General features: G+C 41.0%; 1 long non-coding RNA gene across 1 annotated transcript; it reads right to left on the bottom strand.

Moving 5' to 3' along the window:
* Window positions 1-652: 652 nt before the first annotated feature.
* On the bottom strand, window positions 653-3,459 carry LOC121828783 (uncharacterized). Its single transcript, XR_013050346.1, has 3 exons — window positions 3,384-3,459; window positions 1,671-1,793; window positions 653-1,569 (listed from the first exon to the last, which is right to left on the bottom strand). It is a non-coding gene; the product is annotated as an uncharacterized LOC121828783 (long non-coding RNA).
* Between the last annotated feature and the right edge of the window lie 15,697 nt (window positions 3,460-19,156).

The following is a 19,156-nucleotide window of genomic DNA, read 5'->3' as shown; positions in this document are numbered from 1 at the left end:
TATATGATACCATGAACTCATACAGAAACCTTCCATTTGAATCCAGTCCCACACAGTTTATTCTGTTTATTCTAGCCTTACTCATTTGGACCACTGTCTACAATATAGTCAAAATCACATTTTATATGAATTGTCTAAACAACTTCACTGACTAGAGCAGAACTCATGGATAGATTTCAACTGGTTAGATCTCCTCCTGGCAGAGAAGAGGAAGAAAAATGCCAAAGATATTTACAAGAATGTATACATTCTTCTATAGCTTTAAACACAGAGGCAAGCACAGGCCATGGAGATGTCGTCTGGGCTGTGAGGGACTAGAGTCAGCTCACATCTGTCCTTGGATAGGGTTTATTTTCTCAGACTAAGTATGGACTTCACATTCTGGCTGCTAGTGCTTCCCCTGTACAGGGAAGGAGACTTGCCACCAACCGCTAATGGAGAAAGCAGCTGTGTCCAGAGAGAGGACAAACACCCTCCCAACTCCCCCATCTCCTCCCACAAGGATAACAAACACACAATCTATGCACAGATGAGAAAAATAGACTCCTGGTTGTTGTTCAAGAAGCCCATTGGATAGTGAAAACCTTCTCTACAAGGAAATCATATTTTGACTGAATTTTCCCTTTATGTGATGGTTCAAATAAATGGTGCTTTAAATTAATGGTTATGATTGTTTGTGAGTTGTTTGGGTAGATTTATTCAGAGTTCTTTAGAGAAACAGAATGAATATAGATTAATGGGAGATTTATTAGATTGGCTTACATGATATAGTCTGGGTCTGGGTAGTCGGATAATGGCTGTCTTCACTGTAAAGAGACTGAGAATATGGTAGCTTCTCAGTCTGTAAGGTGAGGTGCCTCAGCAATCCTATGCTGGTACTGAAGGCCCTGTGATTCCTGGAGAGTCACATGTCTTCGGTCCATGTAGGAAGCCTGGGGAAGCTTGGTTCTGATATCCATGGTGGATGGCAATAACAGCAGCAGGCAAATGAACTTTCCATGAGACGTGAAGGTAGGCAGGTGAAAAGCCAAGTTTTTTTCTTGAACCCCCTTTTATCTAGGCTGCCACTGGAAAGTGCCACCCATATTTGTGGTGGGTTTTCCCATTTCAAGTAACTTGATCTAAAAATTGGCCCCGATTGTTTCTAGTAGTTGGCCTTTTAGTTGATTTCAGACCCAGCCGACTTGACAACCAAGATTGTGACATCTATGAGCTGAGCACCCTCTCTGTGGGGAACTTTCTCCTAGAGGATTACTTCCCTGACTAACGTTGTAGTTATTGCACATTCCCTCCATGTCAGACATAGCTGAGCATTTGGACTCTGGACCTGGACCTAAAAGCCAATAAATACTGCAGTGACCATTAACAGAAGAAGAGCTTCTTTCCTTGATGGATGGGATGTACCTGGGAATGTGCACACTGTGGCTGTAAAGCAAGTCCCAGATACACTGTGGCTGAGGTGATGGCCAGCAGCTCTCGCTATCCTCACCTGTCCCCTTGATCTCTCATGCTGTCTCACAGGCCACCATTCAGCATTTCCTTCAGTTCTTTCTTAACAGCTTTGTGGTTCTGTAGAAATCACATTAAACGGACATACATTTTTCAAGGTGTTGCCATGAAATGGTTGTGGCAGGTGATATTCTGACTGCATTAGTTAGCAGCTGACTTACAGTAAGATCTTCTATGTGGAAGCTCCTAAGAAGGAAGGGAGGTCCAAAGGAGGTGAGGGCAGCAGATCTTAGCCAACTCCATCAGTAATTTCCTGGTTTTCTGACTGCACAGCCTGAAGACAACTGGGAGCAATGAAGGACATGTTGTTCGATCAGGTTCTGTCAGGTTTCTGAACATTTTCCGAGCAGAGACAATGACAGACTTTTCAAAAAGGTTATATCATAACTAGCTGGTGTCTTACTCCAGTAAATAGAAAGCAGGTTTACTGTCCATTGTAGCATGAATCCTAATTGGTCTTAATAAAAACCCAGAGCCAGATATCAGAGTAAATGTTGAAAGATCAGAGAGACCAAGGAACAAGTCACAGCCACCTCTCACCTTACCAGCTTCTCTGCTGAAAAAGACTGAGCTCCTCTCACCTCCTTGTAGCTTGAGTTTTCCTGCCTGGCCCACAGTCAGGACAAATCTCTGTCACCTGCCAGTCCCACAGCTGCTCAGACCCAACCAAGTAAACACAGAGACTTATATTGCTTACAAACTCTATGGCTGTGGCAGTCTTCTTGCTAACTCTTCTTATAGCTTAAATTAATTCATTTCTATAAATCTATACCTTGCAACGTGGCTCATGGCTTACCGGCATCTTCACATGCTGCTTGTCATGGCAGTGGCTGGCAGTGACTCCCTTTCGCTTCCTGTTCCCTTAATTCTCCTCTCTGTTAGTCCTGCCTATACTTCCTGCCTGGCCACTGGCCAATCAGTGTTTTATTTATTGACCAATCAGAGTAACAGATTTGACATACAGATCATCCCACAGCACCTCCTGCCTTATATCTTTTCTCTGACCAGCCATATCACTTCCTGTCTCAACCTCCATCGTGCTGGGATTCAAAGCATGCATGCCTCCCAAGTATTGGGAGCAAAAGCATGAGATCCCAAGTGCTGGGATTAAAGGTGTGTGCCACCATTGCCGGGCCTCTGTGGCTAACAAATGCCTGGCTTTGCCCTCTGATCTTCAGATAAGCTTTATTTGTTAGAGCATATACAAAATATCACCCCAGTCCATTGTAAAAGATAACCCATGTTCCTTAGTTCAGATTGTCTCTTCCATAATACAGCTCTGTGTGTGAAATTGCATGGGTCATCTGTGTGTCACTATCTGTGAACTGAGATAGGAGATGCTTGCATTGCAACTCCAGCTACTGGTGCGTGTGTGTGTGTGTGTGTGTGTGTGTGTGTGTGTGTGTGTGTGCAAACCAGATAGAAGACTCGTGTCTTTATTAGAATCATGAAACTGTGGGGAAGTGGTTTGTGAGCTTGAAAGTAGGCTATGGTCTCTGATGTCCTACTGTTTTCCAGTTGAAGATCAACACTGACAACCAGAACCAGCCTCTCCAATTCATTCTCCCTGTGGCTGCCCACTATCCATAACTCATCTTCTTTATGTGCACTTGCTGACCATCAGTCTATAGATAGAGAAAATGGATTTGTCACTGTCGTTCAGGTCATCAACTACCAACTCTTCCCAGACAACTATGACTGACTTCACTTGACCCACATGTCTGCACTTATAGGTAAACCTATATTCCAAGTTAGTAAAAGTATATTTTAAAAAACTATATACAAAAACATGAAAGTCTTTATGAATCTATCATCTTTAAAATACAGACAACTTAATGAAGATCTTTGTAACAATTAGCTGTTTCAAGACTTACATTCATGAAAGTCTTCATATGCCCTCAATTTTATCCCTCTTCTCCATCCCTCCATATCCATTGCTAACACGGATCTAGGGCAAAGACAAATAAAACATTCCTAAAATGGAAGCTAGGAAGATAAAATATCTAACTTATAAAGTTTAAAAGGAAGTCATTGCAGTCTTTCTTGAACCACCAGCCCCCAAATCATGACACGGAGACATTACCAACTATATATGCTCAGCCCTAGCTTAGGCTTGTTTCTGGCTAGCTTTTTTTTTTAAACTTAGATTAACCAATTTCTATTCATCTTTGTTCTGCCCCAAGGCTCACTTACCTCATTTATGTACTACCCATCCTGCTTTCCTGCTTCTTCTGTGTCTATCTGCCTGGCCCCCAGTTGGCTGGCTCATTGGCTCCCCTTTTCCCTCTGCCCACCAGCCCTGACTATCCCTCCTCTGCCTAGCTATTGGCCATTCAGCTTTTTATTAGACTAATCAAGTGCCTTAGGCAGGCAAGATAAAACAGCAACATATCTTTACATAGTTAAACAAATGCATTATAAACAAATGCAACACAAGTTTACAGAGTTAAAAACTTATTCTGCCACACAAACAAAAGCTACACATCTTTACATAGTTAAACAAATATTCTCTTCCACAGCAGGAAGTAAATTTAGTGAAGTGGTCATTAGGAAAGCCAAGCATTCTGCAAATGGTTTCAGATGCAAGGCTCAGCAGTCTCCTTTCCCACTCCTGCCCTGGCCTTGTTGGTGTTGAAGTGACTTTCTTCCATTTCTGTGCACGTCTGTCTCCCTGATGAGTTTTTGGGGAAGAGATACCACTCCATGTGCTTCAGTGTGGCACATTGTACAGACTGGCTGCTTACAGCATCTGTCTATCCTCAAAGGAGAATCTGGCCAGGCGCTTCTAGTAAGAAGTACAATGTCTTATAAAGTAATAAAATCAAATGGAAACCTCCCCAACTCTGATGCAGTATTCCAAAAAGCTCATTTCCCTTTAGCTTTAACAAAGGTATTGTATAAATTCCAATGATTTGAGTTGATTTTATTTTCTTGTTCACCAATTTCTAAAACTACTGAAAATATATCCCATTTAAACCAATCAGAACAAGGGTTTCCATGAATGTCCCAAATACCATTAAGGTCTTATTGAGAAAGTTTTGCAATATGCATTCGGCCATTTTCCTGTGCTCATGTCTTTCTGTCATATGTTCCTCCAAATTGCTTAGTTGTTACATTAAATGTTTTAATGCCTTTGCTTAATTTTAACAGTAATGTTAAAGAAATAGTGCCTCATCTGAGTCCTGAGTCCTGAGTCCTGGGTCCTGAGTCCTGAGTCCTGAGTCCTGAGTCCTGAGTTCTGAGTCCTGAGTTCTGAGTCCTGAGTCCTGAGTCCTGCATCCTGAGTCCTCTTCTGGGAGGAAAGAGAGGCCAGGAGCTGCCAGGCTGAAGGCTGGCAACCACAAAAGGGCCAGTCTGTCTACTGCAGGCCAGTGAGTCATGGTGCAGGGATCCCTGGGGCCCAAGTTTACTGGCTAACACGTCCAGGCAAAGAACCTCAGTCTTGGTAGATGGTAGGGCTAACTAACTAGATTTCAGGGGGTTGATTACAGTGGTTTTTCTTATTTTCCTCTTTGATCTACATTTTGACAGGTTCTTAATATAAGATAGACGCCATCGTTCCCAGCATGGATTAAGATACACCTTCAGGAAATTCAGAGAGCTCTAAACTGATTGTGTGGCCTTGTTCCACATGATTTGTAATCCTAAGATTGATATGTGTTAGTTAAATTTGTTTCCTCCTTAAATTGTTCATGTTCAATCCCTTGCCTTTTCTTAAAACCCTCTTTCCTAGGTGCATTGGTCAGGTATTTTTGGTTTTGTTGTTATTATTGACCTACTTGGATCATCTGTGAAGAGAGAAACTCAGCTGAGAAAATGCCCTCATCAGATTGGCCTGTGGGGCATTTTCTTGATTGATGATTGATGGGAATGTGTCCAGCCCACTATTGACAGTGCCATCTTTGAGCAGGTGGTCCAAAGGTGTTTAAGAAAACAAGCAGAGTGAGTCATGGTGGGCAAGCCAGTAAGCAGCATCCTCTAATGGCTTATGCTTTAGTTCCTGCCTCCTGGTTCCTTCCTGTCCCAACTTCCTGCCCTGACTTCCCTTCAGGATAAACTAGAAGCTGTGAGATGAAGTGAACCCTTTCTTTCCTGAGCTGCTTTTAATCATGGTACTTATCACAATAGATACCCCAACTAGGATATTAGGTATGTGTCCTAATTCCTGTTTCTAGAAAGTGGTTGATTGTATAGTCGTAGCTTTAAATAGATAGTATTTATTTAGATAATAGATAGCAAAATAGAAAATATCAGTAGAAGCTTGAGGAAAGCCCTAGGGAGGAGTAAAACATTAGTTTATAACTTTGAAGGTAAAAAACAATATCCTTTTACTCCTGATTGGATTTTGACTCCATGACATGTGTGTGCAACAGAACTACTGTTTCTATGCGATGACATTGAGCTCATGTGGGAAATCAAGCTGGTAGCTGAGCAGGTGTCTCCACAATGCCCCCTAAAGGAAGTCAGCTTTTCCTGCTCCTTTCTGCATATAGACACGCTGCTAGTCTAACATCTCTGGTCAACTTGTAGAGATAAAACTGCCCAAAGTCCTGGTTCCCTCCTAGGCCAATTCAGCCTCCTCCAGTGGACATTTCAGAGCCAGTGGCCTTGTTTTCTTATTGAAAGTGAAGTCTAAAACTCTTGAGTCAAACCTACTCCTGGGTGTGTTTTTCTGGAGCAGCCTCTTGGAGGCACTCATGTGTGCATCCGTCACACCTGCACAGTGTTGCCTTGCCCAGTTCTAAGAATAGGAAGCCAAACTCCACATGAACACTGGGCAGAGAAACAAGGCAGAGGAAACAGAGAGGCCCTGGTGCTGTGTCCTAACGCCAGGGCACACATGGTGCCCTGAGCCATCCAAGGAAGGTGTGACACTGTTTACCAGGGAGAGTGGCTGCTGCTGCTGCCTGGCTCCCAACGCCCTGTCTAGCCTGTGAAATTTGATCTAAATCACAGGAGGCAAAAACATATTAGCCTGACCACAACTCACATTCCGTAGGAGGAGACAGGATTAGAACATTGCTATTCTTGCCCAATGCTGCTAAATTTAAGTCAGTTTAACAGTTCGCTGCAGTCTTTTTTCCAAAAACCAAAGGCAAGCATCATTTGGTTTGATACTAGAGATGAGACACTCAAGTACCATTCTAAGCTCTAAGATTGGGTGAAGGAAGATGAGAGGATAAACGCAATCCTTACACTTAGTCAAGGAACCTGCATCATGCATAGAACATAAAGATGAATGTAGCACAATCCCATCCTATGAGAGGCAGGCACACCATAAACAAGAGTGACAATTCTCCATCAAGTGGTATCTAGCACACTGGGGTGGTGGGGGTGAGGGTGGGGGGAGCTTCTCTTTGCTTCACTTTCATACCTTTCCTCAGCTAGTCCTGCACCTAGTCTAGCTTTGCTTCCTGGTAACTTGAGGAGTCCCAGTATTTGAAAGGGAGCTTGTCTGTCTGACAGCCTTCCTCTGTCAGAAGGCTCATCCAGATCCATCATGTGAGACCTGGAAGCTTCTCCCAGGAAACTTCACAGCTCCAAAAGTGTTTTCTTCTGATTTAGCTTTGTCTCCACACATCCATCCTTACACTACTCACTTTTACTGTTTTCAACCAACTTTGTTTCACGTGAAATAATTTATGTTTAATTTCACGAAGATGCCGCTGGTTGAACTGCTTTCCAACTTTCTTCTATCATGTTGGATTTTGAACGACTTTACACAAGCAATCACTTGGCTAAGGACCTATTTCTATTGACCTGGCAGGATCTTTGAAGGATGCTAGCCAGGTGAAGATCCCTAGAGAGAAACGTGCCTAGGTTTGGTAGCATTTAAAGCCTATGCTTATAATTGATTTCTATTCCTGATGGTCTACTAGTCTGAGGAAACCAAATTCTGTGGTCATTTTCTTACCTCTGTTTGGAACGATATTCTACATTGTTTTTTGTTTGCTTGCTCTGGTTTCATGTGTGTGAGACTAGATTGTGGGTCTGAGGAATGGCCCTGAATGTACTCTTCCCCTATACCTAAGCACTCAGTGTCCCATGCAGTGAGGGCACCCAGGAATCATATTTTTTACTTCCTTCCTTTGCCCACCCTAAGTGTGGGAAGGGACCTCCATATTTCACCTGTGATGCCACGTGCCTCCCTCTCCACCACCAATGGCTGTTGCTGTGGGCTGACATCCAGTTAAACCTCTTCCTCCATTTCCACAAACCTGACCTCTTTGCAGAGAGAATGGGTGGTAATTAGGGAAAATGGACGAGAGACTGGAGAACCAGAGGTAAGATTCGAGTCTGAAGAGGGTTCTAGCTTGGGAGAAACTTGAGAAATGACCACTTAGAATAGGATCCTAAAACCAAGTAGATATTATTTGCACAGGAACGGAAAAACCAAAGGAAAGAATTTTAGTTACTTGGAGTTGTCAGCAAGGAATTTGGTGATTCTGAACTGCCATGATCTGCCCCAGGAAAGAACAAATCTCTGGCCTGGCTGCCAGCATCCCCAGGCACCTGAAACAGGAGATGTAGCTCCCAACATACTGAAATTGCATCAACTCAAATGTTATTTTCTTTCCATGGAAAAATTATAGCAAAGAGATTAGGGCATGATTTAGTGCATTTCGAAGGAAAATAAGCACTCGCTACAATAAATAACCGTGAAATAGTCTAACAATATCTAAAAATACCCTTGTGAATTGGAAAAATGGAAAGACCTTTTTGTTACCATGCTTGATTTTTCACAGAACATTAAGTGAGCAATTAGAAAATTTTGCCGCTAATTCAGGATCTGGAGTGGCTCATCGCATACCCCTGTGCTGTCTGCCTAACCTGTCTGTAACTCCATGTCTTCCTCTGAAATAAATGGAGAACTTCTCTTGTGCATTCTGAAGACAGTAAAATAACAAAAGTGTATTTTTTTTTTAGAAAACATGATTATGGTGGGTAAACATTTAATTTTCATATATAACCTTTTTATCTAATAAATTTGTATGATCCTCTATATAACTCCCCAATATACATATATGTGGACACATAAATACCATATAACAAGAAGTCTCAACAGCTGTGAGTAAAGTTTCAAAGTGACAAATATTGGAGCCACAGAACGGACTGTATCTACTCAATAATACAGAACTCTTTTTAAGCAATACAATAGTACATTAGGTCAAAATAAATTACGTACTAAGTGTCAAAACATAGAAGAGGTGCCACCAATATTTTCCCCATCATGTAAATCCAGGGCACAAGCCAACATCCATCCCTCAATACTGACAACATCTTCCCCAACTCTGATCTCTCCTTTGATAACCTCTAACATCCCACAACATTATTTCTGTGGTCTTGTTGATCTTCTTTACTGGTTGTCACTTCTGGTTGCATTTTCAAAAACTCTCAAGAAAGTTTAGAAATGCCATTTCCAAGTCTCATGTCCAGTTCATTGTTCCTAGTTGGGACTGAGGCAGCCCAGATTTTCAAAGGCTCACCAGGGGCCAGCAACCTGGTTAGGCAAGTAAAGACACTTGCTGCTAAGCCTGTGACCTGAGTTTGATCCCTGATATCCACATTGTAGAAAGACAAAACTGATTGCCACAAGTTGTCCTCTTTACCTACACACACACACACACACACACACACACACACACACACACACACACACACATATATATATATATATAATTAAATAAACATGGTACAATTTTAAAATAAACAAACACATAAGTAAATGAAAAGGCCCTCAAGGCAAATTCAATGTGTTGGAAGAGAAAATACTCTAGCTAGGGTTTTCAATCCTGCAGGTGGAGAGAGTTAAGAATTACTGATGTCCAAAATAGCTACCTTGCCTAAGGAATCACTACTATTCATGAACCTATAGGTTTGTGCCTGAAAACCCAGTGTACAACTTATTATGCTGTTAAAAGGGGGTAGCTATAAGTGGCATTCTGCATTCACCATTATACACTTGAGTGAGCTGACCATAAAAGTAATACCTCAAACTAGAACATTTTGAGATGGAATTCTCCTGGTCTAACCAGGAAACTAACACAGCCATCCTAACTGCAGGAATTTTCCTAACTGGGGAAATTTTCAGACTCTGAGGACCCAGCTTATTGCCCTTTGGACAGAATATTTTTCTCATTTTAAAGTGGGAATCATGATATATTGCAAATAGATTGAAATGAGGGAATTATTTATGAAAGACTTCTACACACTCAAAAATCTAAAATACAAGCTTACAATATACTTCTAACTGAGCCAAACAGGGTTCTTGCTGCTGACTTTTACCTGAGAAACTTCTAGTGGGGAGTCACCCCTGCAGAGGCCAATCATTGTAAAAATGCCCAGAGTATGTGGAGTGCTCATCCATACAGGAAAGATGGATACCACCCATCCCAAAGTCAGAGAACACCACAGAGGAGAGGATAGAGAGAATACAGAGAGCCAGAGGATGGTGGAGAGTGGTGTGGATGCTGTTTGTCAGACATGACATGGCTGTTGCCCTCTAGATCTCACAGCTGATGTTTACCTGCAGAAGATTGGTGCAAGATTGGGCCCATCAACATCCTGCCACAGAAAGGGAGGGATTCAAAATGCCCCAACGTTGCTGAGGATTTATAGCTAATTATTGGTCTCTGGGGGAACATGCCATGGATAAAACCAATTATTATGCATAATTAATACATGCTAATACTAATATTTTAAAAGAGGCTGTAGATACTAGGGAAGGTAAAAAATGAGAAGGGACAATGACTGTTGTGAAAGCAATTCCCACTGAGAATCTGGGATTAAGGTGAGGTGAAAAAAGATATCTGTAGATTACTATTAAAAACACCTCAGTATCTCACTGTCATATGAGGCATTGTACATTTAAACTGCCAGGTCCTCTGTGCTAAACACCCTGGAAGAAATTTCTTAGGACATCAAGGAGTGCTTATGATTGCAGGATTGAAGCTGCAACTGTCTTTAGTAAATGTAACCTATACCAACTGCATTGCTTATACATTAAGAGACAATGTATTAATATCTTAGCAAAAGTATGTACTTCAGTGATACCACAAATTGTTTGCTTTTTAATTTTTTTCAAGACATGTTTTCTCTGTGTAACAGTCCTAGCTGTCCTGGAATGAACTTTGTAGACAAGGTTGGCCTGGAACTCACAGAGATCTGCCTGCCTCTGCCTCCCAAGTGCTAGGATTAAAGTCGTGAGCCGCCACCCCCTGGCATGCTTTTTAATTTGTGTGTGTGTGTGTGTGTGTGTGTGTGTGTGTGTGTGTGTGTGTGTGTATGTATGTGTGTGTGTGTCTGCGTGTTAGTGTGTGAATGTGTGTGTAAGTGCCCATGGAGACCAGAAGAGTGGATCTTCTGGAGCTGATCTCCTGGATCCGGAGTTACAGGAGGTTGTGAACTGCCTGATATGGGTGCTGCTGCTGAAAACTGAACTCTGGTCCTTTTCAAGAGCGGCAAGCACTCTTAACCACTAAGCAATCTCTCCAACCTTTCATTTATAGTTTTCAGTCTTCCTTATTATTGATTTCCTTATGGGGAAATGGAAATAAATTCTCATTTGGGGGTTGTTTGTGGATTGAAATGAAAACTGTTATCCATCACATGAAAGGTACACAATGAACGGCAACTCTTTTGGTAATACCATCATTATCATTGGCTCCTGACTTTCCCAGTAACCCATGAGGCAATAGAGCCAGTCATAAGAGGAATGGTTATAACAACAAGAAGAAGAGCAGCATGAAAAGAGAAAGAAAGGGATAACCATTCACCATTTACAAATATGGATGGCTTTGTTAAAATAGTCTATACATCCCGCTGCATCTCAGGACCATGGCTTGCAAGATAATGCACGAAGGATGTCCTTTTCCTGGGAGTCCTGCTTGACACCATAGCATAGTAGTTATTACATGAAGCTGCCACATCCTACACAGCTCCCACCTAACTGGGATAATGAGACATGAAGAAAAGTCAAACACACTGACACACAGAAAAGCTGGGATTCATTAGACTAGGCTCTCTGATGGGAAAGCCACAGAACCCTAGTAGCTCATATGGTTTTATATATACAGATTAAGAAGGAGGTGAGGTAATCACATGGAGTTGAACTAGAAGGCAGGCCTTATGGTGTACTGTTGAAGCAAGTTGGCAGGTTTAGCTAACTTAGGAGTCATCTCTGTGGGGGGGCAGTCTTCAGACTGTAAACAGTTGGGGGCACAAAGCTACTTGGACATTTTCTGCACACAGTGTCAACATTCACATGCAGACCAGGAGGGAATGCCAGTTCCCTGAGCCTAGCCTGGGGAAGGTTTTGCCATTCCCATGGGACTGAGACATTGGGTCCTTGGAATGGCCGTACCCATGTCAACAATGCACATTCACTCAAGACTTCACTCACATTCCTACACAAAGCCAGGGCTCCATGCCTAGTGACTCCCACAGTCCTCTGTTCTGTGGCCCTACTTTTTGAGAATATTTTCTTACTGCCATGGCCATGCACATTTCACAGCCATATGGCACTCTCCTTACCATTTAGCTAAAGTGGAATGTCTCCCAACACATTTAAATAATTTATTTGCAGTCCTAAAATATTTTTGTAGACTAAACCCAGATTAAGTTAAGCTTTTCCTTTTTTTCCAATACAAGAGAAGTAATTGAGAGAAGAGCCGAGTGGTATTGCAGACTCCACGGAGTCACTGTCCTGGAATGCAAAACTGTAGCAATGGACACAGAAGGAAGAAGAATGCCAAGAAGCTAGCTGATGCTTTCATAGCTGAGGTCAGAGAGAGGGGAACAGTGCCTTCTCTTTGCTTTATCATAGCGATATGAGACAGATAAAAGGATGGCCGTGGGGTTGGAGCATCGTGCACCATGGCAATATATTACAAAGAGGAGATATCTTTGTCCCTTGTTGGAAGAGGCAGAGTGGACAGACAGAATGACTGACACTCCACCTACCTGGTTCTTGGGTTTCTATGTCTAAATCATAAAGGAGTTTGTCAACTATGAGCAGTTTGTCAACAAAAGATAGAGAGAAACAAGTCACTATGATTTGTAAATAATCAGTCAATCGTAAATAAACATGATATTCCCAATCTCACATTAAACATGACACTAAGACTCTTGTGTTATACACTGCTCTATAATTTTGAGTGTCCTGGACACTAAACTTCAGTTTTTGAGCATAGAAAATAATATAGAAGAGGTGACTAAAGGTCAAATAGCCTCAAGACTGGCATTAAGGCTACCTAACCCGATTCTACAAAGAAGAAAGGGTTAAGGTGAAGTTGGGCACACCGTCAGCCCACGTCTTCATCAAGGAGGTGTTTAATGTAATGAAACTGGTCAATGTCTTGCTATATCTAGCCACAAGCTCTCAGGAATTTTCTTGTATGATAAGACTGATTTCAAGCCAAAGCCACATGGGCACATATGTGAACCAGATTCACCAATGAGAAGACCCACTGCCTCCTCTTCTCACACCTCTCCTCTTAGGGATCGTAGTATCCTTTCCTCCTGTGCTCATTATTCTGTTAGTTTGGTTGTTTGAAGGGTGAATATGCTGTAAAATTTGAATCTCACTATTTCTGCTACAAGTCTTCAGACAAAGAATAGTGTTAACAAAACTATTTAGTAACAAAGCTGGAGTCAGGAATCCAGCTCAGTGGGCAACTGCAAGAGAGCTACTAACAATATTGTGGTCCATGGAAACAGGAAGACCTCCACAGTCATAAACAAAACACGATGTTAGTTTAGGCTAGGGTTGTTTTAATTTCCCCTCCTTTCCCTTATTTTTTCATGTTTCCTATCCCCTATACCTCAATTCCTCACACACACACAAAAACCCACACACATACACATGCCTTGATGGCAGTTTAATGGCAATTCCTTGCCCACTTTCAATCCACCTAAATTACTAGATTCTATTGCCATGTGCAAAGGTGCCAATGAGCTTGCTGGTGCCACCCAGCAATTCACTGTGGTCATGATGGTCAAATGAGGTTGTGCCTGGGCACTGCTTGTCTCACAAACTCCCTTTGCTTATGGCTTTCTACCATTGTAGTAATGAGCCCTTTGGTGCGACCAACCTAGCCAAGGAATGGAAAGGGGATTCCATGCTAAATGTGAAAAGGAGAAGAAAAAACAACATTCATTTTAAAATCATAAGGCAAGCAAAAACATGGGCAGGAACCAGTCGTTAAAGATATTGTTTTTATAGGACTCATGGCAACTAAAATTTCACTTTATATATAAAAAACAATTATTTTAATTGACTAGAAACCAAACAAATCACACAGCAAGCACTCATGTTTTCTTGAGAATTTTTTTTCAAGTTTTATTTTTATATTATGTGAGTCTCTGTGCTAGTATGCACACATGTACGCATATAACACCAGGGACCAAAAGAGCAGTATGTGCTCTTAGTCAACAACACATCTGTCCAGCTCCTTGCTTTAATTTTTAATTGCAAATCCATTCAGCCTTTATGACATTTGCTGTAAGTTGGAAATTTTGTGTTTTGATCACTGCTAGATGTTCTTGCAAGCTCAAAGTGTGATTGGTTGAATTGACATGTTAGAATAGGGAGGGACTCTCCTTCTCTCACTCCTTCACCTCTGAGTTTAGCCTTTACCCATCATCAAAGGTAACCTCCTTCTAATTCCGAGGTTGGTCTGCCCATTCTCAGATCTCATCACCTCATCTCATTTTCCTCCTTGTTGTCACTTTCTTCTCATTTCTTCAGCTTTGTTTTCCCAAATTTTTCACTCTATGAATGTTTATGTGCTGGGAATAGAGTAGAAAAACTGAACATAAATAAACTAAATATAAATTCCATCCTATATTTTGATGAGCAGAAATACAATAACTCAAACAAATACTGATGATTATGTTCATGGTGATAGGTTATAAATAATGTCAAACAAGGAAGGCAGGTATTTGGTTGCTTTCCTGAGACAGACTCATCACAATCAGTGCTCAGAGGGCAGACAGTGTCACAATACTTCCTGTCTCCTTACAGCTTCAGTGATAACTGCCAACCAAGTGGCTGGGCAACAGATTGTAAACAATATTCTTATTCCATATGCCATGTGTTCACTGCTTCAGATACTGAAAGAGGAAAAAAAAGAAATAAAATAAAAGGTAACTCTGGTTTTATTTTGCAACTACAAATAGATCTCACCCTCTAGAGCAGTGGCTCTCAATCTTCCTAATGCTGTGACCCTTTAATACAGTTCCTCATGTTTGGTGACCACCCAACAATAAAATTTATTTCATTTCTACTTCATAACTGTAATTTTGATACTATTATAAATGGTAATATAATCTGATGTGTGATCCCCAGAGGGTTAGTGACCCACAAGTTGAGAAACACTGCTCTAGAGGACTGGAAACTAGAAATGTAAGTTATTAAGGGCTGTAGCTGCAGATTCCTCTAGTCCCTCCAGGGCCCGCAACCACTCAGACCCAATTAAACACAAAGAGACTTATATTACTTATAGACTGTATGGCCATGGCAGGCTTCTTGCTATTTAGTTCTTATATCTTAAATTAACCCATTTCTATTAATCTATAAGTTGCCATGTGACATGTGGCTTACTGGTACTTTATACCTTGCTTTTCATGGCAGCGGCTGGTAGCATCTCCTGACTCAGCCTTCCACTTCCCAGAATTCTCCTCTCTTTTTCCTGCCTATACTTCCTGCCTTGCTACTGGACAATCAGCATTTTATTTCTCAATCAATCAGAGCAACACATTCACAGCATACAGATATCCACAGCAAAGGGCTTTTAAAGCACTGTCGAAATCATGCTATGCAGCCAGGGGGTGGTGGCACACGCCTTTAATCCCAGCACTCAGGAGGCAGAGCTGGGTGGATCTCTGTGAGTTTGAGTGTAGCCTGGTTTACAGAACAAGATCCAGGACAGGCACCAGAACTATATGGAGATCATATCTCAAAACCCACCCCCCAAAAAAAAAAAGAAATCATGCTGTGCTTTTTAACCCTGACCCTACAGATTTCTCTGTTGTGAACATGAAGGACAGCAGGGCATCCACCCCATAGCTTATGAAGCATCACAGTCTTGAGACAAGTGACATGAGCAATGGGAAGAGGGTATTCAGGATGAAATGAAGTCTCTGATTCCTTAACAGAGGTTTTCAGATTGAGGGAAGTTTTGGTTTCAGTTTTGTTGTCTTTTAGAGTCAAATTTAAATATATCTTAAATTTAAATTTATTTTTAATTTTATACCACAACAAAAATGTTCATATTTGAGAGATACCATGTGATTGTTTGATAAGTATATGGACATAGTGAAATATTTAAATCAAACTAAACAAGTCTATTCAAATTCCATTCTTTAATGATGATTCAAAATCCCTGCTTATAGCTTTTTGAAATGTAAAATAATTGCTGCTAACTAGAGAAGCAGAAGCAATCTTGTTAGATGAAAAATGAATATTGGATTTGAAGATATCTGAGTCATCCAGAATTTTCATGGCAGTGTTGAAACAGTGTGTTCAGAGAAATATAGATAAAGCTCCCTATAACCAAACATGTGTACAGAGACTCTGAAAAAGCAACTCTTGGGAGAAAGCACCAGTGAGGAACAACAGCCTGAACAACTCCTAGAGCTGTAGAATGTTAGAAGATATTCAGATTCCTTCTAATCAGAACAGGGAGCCCACAGTGAACCCTTGGGGTACCTATGATGTGCATAGAGGGCCATACCTCTGTGCCTCACAAAATGTAGACATGAGCCTTGAATGAATGCATGAATCTGATTTCTCAGGAACTTAACTGTCTGATGCAAATGTCCACATTATTAAAGGAAGGAAACATACTAAGGTCTCAGTAAACTATCAGTGATATATCATATTGAATATCGAACAAATTCATTAATTGGTGCTAATACTATAATTAGGAGCAATATACAAACAAATCAATGAATGAATATATTTTCATTGCAATGGATTTCAAGAGGGTTCCTTAATGGATTCTCTAGTAATTAGCTAGTACTTTAGAAAGTGGGGTATTCACATGATTTAGAATATCACTTACTAACCGCTCAGAGGAAAAATAACTTTTCAAAGAAGAAATCTGAAGTCCATCACCTTCACCAAATGAATCAACTTAATATTATTAGAAAATGGACAATCTGACCCCACATGACTTATGAAAGAAATCATTAAAGTACAAAGAGAGTAAAAAAGGAAAAAGAGAATATGTAGACTCACTCTGCAACTCATAGGTATGATGCCTCACACATACTTAACCCTACACCACCCCTGACCAAGGTCCTTGATCTCTGCCTCTTCATTTGAGTTCCAGGAAGAAAACTTATTGGGCTGCTAAGTGAAAGTCTCTAATACTACAAGCATAAAATTGGCATAAGGAAAAGTTAAGTCATATATGTATTGAATACATCTTTTACTTGCCTAGCAAAATAAGGTTAATAGTGATTGATAACTCAGAGGCAATATGACATTTAAATAACAAAGAATATTCTTCATGATGTCATTATAAGGTATGTGAGGAGCACCTTGGCTGTGAGTGGAGACCCTAATACCTTAATATCCCTTTTCTTCAAGGCAGAAGTCAGAACTCTCTCCCCCCAAAAAAAATTCTTTAGGGATGGTGTTCAGGCATGTAAGTTTGGTATTGGTGATAAGATCTACCACGTCTGAAGGGCTTAGATTTGCACTTGAGAGGGTATGCAGACTCCACCTTTCAGTGAATGAGACAGAAGAGGTACTTGCCTATTGACTCCAAGAATGAAGAAGCTGTGCCATCCAACCACAGCAGTTTCTTTGCTGTTGGTGGGTCTGGGTTTGGGCTGAGCTCAGTAGCACATTTTTCCTGAGGCACCCTCTGGAGTGTGGCTTTGGCCCAATGCCTAGTGCATAACTTCTGCTCCAGTTATCTGAGTCTCCCAGGAAGCTGGTGAGGTTCCTAATTTCTTCTAACAACTTTCTTTTCACTTTAAACTAACTGAACTCCAGTTCTGCTACAGAGAACCTTGCTCAGGTATCATACTCCAACAGTCTTTCAGAGTCTCTGTCTCCTTTAAATCTTGGGGTGTTCTAAATTAGGGAGGCATTCCTTTTTAAAAATTAGTCCTACCATTTTTTTTTATATCTGTATGTTTAATTTGACATTCAAATGATTTTATATAATGAGTAGCAGGGCAGAACTCATTTTATTACATGTAAAAACATGGGAAATATCCTAATATACGACATACATCGGGTTGTGGCTTCAAGCTTAGAGATGGGCCAACCCCACAGCTCTTGAACCATGAAAACATTTCCAAATATATTTCACTGGGCTTTTAGTTTGTCAAAGCCTCAGTTACACTGGGTGAGTTAGAGATATTTAATCCATATGTTTCTAATTTACATTGAGTTAACTCATTCAGAGGAGTCTCCAGGATGGTAAAATTGTGGCCAAGCAGCCAAAGACTCTTAATGAATTTTCTTGCTTGTTGTACAATCTTGCCAGGAGTACCTCTAAACTCAAAGAGTTGAAATTAGTTTAGACCTTGACCCAATTATTTTCTCTTACCACAATATAAGTTTCCCATGAAGTTGAATCATGCTGACATACTCTGCATTTCTAGTGTCCTTATCTTCTCATTTTTCATCTCGGGTGCAGCTGAAATACAATGAGTTGAAGGCACTCCTGCAGCACTGACAATGTGCTGGGCACACCCTTCCTGATTTAGAGTTGACATGATGAAGAAGCACCAGTACTGACCAAGCCCAGACTGTCCCACCTCATGGGGCTCATTTGCTTTGGATTTACACAAAGGGACAAGGAGAGTGGAAGAGAAAGTTTTGAGATCTCTGAAGTTCTTAACTGAATGTTCCAACATCTCCTAGCAATGATTGTTTTTTAAAGTCAATCCATCTGACCAAATTGATCTCTGCTAAAGAGAATCTGTTCATTGAATACGTGAACACAATCTGCAGCCTGTGTTTTATTTACATTGCAGAAACTCACCATTGCTACTCTGACCTATGTCTATTCCAAGAGCCTGTCTGTGTGCTCTTGCATGGTAGTTTACACCCCTGGCAAAGATGTTAGAATGGGTATTTCGGGGTGAGATCATAACTTATGGCAGAAATGAAATGGCTAACAATTCCTTTTTTACGGGGATTTCATTTTCTATAAAAATAAGCCGAGTTTCTATAAAAGTGTGCCTGCTGTGCCCAGATAAGCATCCCAATAGATACTGTACATAACTTTGCCCTGCTGTCTATTTGTCCCTGCAGTGAACTCATCTCAGTTCTTCATTTCTGCTGGGTCTTTCCTAAGGCCTGTGTACATTGCCAGTGCAGCCTTAATACACTCCATTCTTTTCTAGCCCTTGCAAATAGATACACGCTGTTACAAACTGACTCCTTATCCTTGTGACCTACAGAGAGCTTTTCACTTATCACTCAATGGAAATTCCTCCTCCTAGCAACTTTCTCCTTCCTTGCACATCATAATTTGCATTTAGCTATTTACTGGATCATTTATTTATTTACTTGCTCCCTGAGAGTGTAAATTGCATGTGGACAAGGACCAAGCCTGACTGGTTCACCTAGTATTTTTAGCTAAGGGCTTAGAATATATATGGGGGATATTCCACAAACACC

This window comes from Peromyscus maniculatus, chromosome 4 (genome assembly GCF_049852395.1).
Source record: "Peromyscus maniculatus bairdii isolate BWxNUB_F1_BW_parent chromosome 4, HU_Pman_BW_mat_3.1, whole genome shotgun sequence".
In the NCBI taxonomy this organism is placed as follows: domain Eukaryota; kingdom Metazoa; phylum Chordata; class Mammalia; order Rodentia; family Cricetidae; genus Peromyscus; species Peromyscus maniculatus.
This window is presented reverse-complemented; position numbering and strand designations above follow the sequence as displayed.